Below are 1,226 nucleotides of genomic sequence, written 5' to 3'. Positions count from 1 at the left end.
CCTAGCAACCATTTATGTGTTCCCTGGGTCTATAAATGTTCCTTTTCCAGACCATCATATGTTTAGTATGAATAGTATAAAGCCTTTTCAACTATCTTCTTTCATTTAGCGATATGCATTTAAGATTTATCTATTTTATTGAATGGATTAGAAACTCATTCTTTTTTATTATGGCATAGTATCCATTGTATGTATGTGCCTCAGCTCATTTTTCCATTTATCTATTGGAAGGCATCGATTGCTTCTTTTTTGTTTGCTTTGGTGATGATGAATAATGTTTACATTTCTGGAAAGTTCAATGTGCAGGTTTTTGTGTGTATATAGTTTTCCAATCTGTTGGGAAATCTAATTCAGTAACAAGAAATGTTTGCCTTCATAAATTATAAAGCTTGGATATTAGGTACAAATAGATTAGGATCGTTACATCTTCCTGATGGACTGAGCTATTTAAAATTATAACATCTCTTTGTAGTCCTGGTGATATTCATTGGCCTGAAATCTTCAGATTCAAATATTGCTACTGCCTCAGTTCCTTTATTAATTACTGTTTGCATGATCTTTCCTCCCTTTGTTTACTTTGAAGCTGCCTGTGTCTTTAAAGTGGATTCCTTGTAAACACCAAAATATTGGATCTTCCTTGTGCTTCATTCTGGCAATATCAGACTTTTAATAGAGTCCTTAGCTCATTTACAGGTAGCTTAATCATTTAAATTGCCCTACATCTATCATCTTGCTATTTTTTCCCTATCTTCCCTTTTTTTGCTTTTCTACCCCCACTCTTCCTGCTCTCTGTTGGGTTTTGTTTCTGTAGTATCTCATTTTATTTCCATTCTTCATTTTCTTTTATTTTTTAAAAGTATTCTATAACCTTTATTTTCCATTTTATTAATCTATATTGTAGCATTTTACAATATAAATAATATTTTATGTTTAAAGTTTTTATTCAAAATATCTGTTAAATACATCAGTTTTGAGACAATAACTAAAATAAATTTTCTTTAATTTAGGAGTTAAGAGGGCAGAGTAGTAAGGGACTCTGGGCTTCTTTCATCCCTCAAACACAACTAGATCCATTTCAAACCATTTTGAACACTAGGAAATTGATCTGAGTGAGGATTAATAGTACAACCTGCTAATTTGAGGGAGAGAATATGGCAGCCACATGGAAAGAAGTGAACCGGGGACAGAAGAGCCATGGTGCCAGTGAGGGGTAGAAGCCCTTTTCA

The sequence above is a fragment of the Suricata suricatta genome, chromosome 9 (assembly GCF_006229205.1).
Source record: "Suricata suricatta isolate VVHF042 chromosome 9, meerkat_22Aug2017_6uvM2_HiC, whole genome shotgun sequence".
Taxonomy (NCBI): Eukaryota; Metazoa; Chordata; class Mammalia; order Carnivora; family Herpestidae; genus Suricata; species Suricata suricatta.
This window is presented reverse-complemented; position numbering follows the sequence as displayed.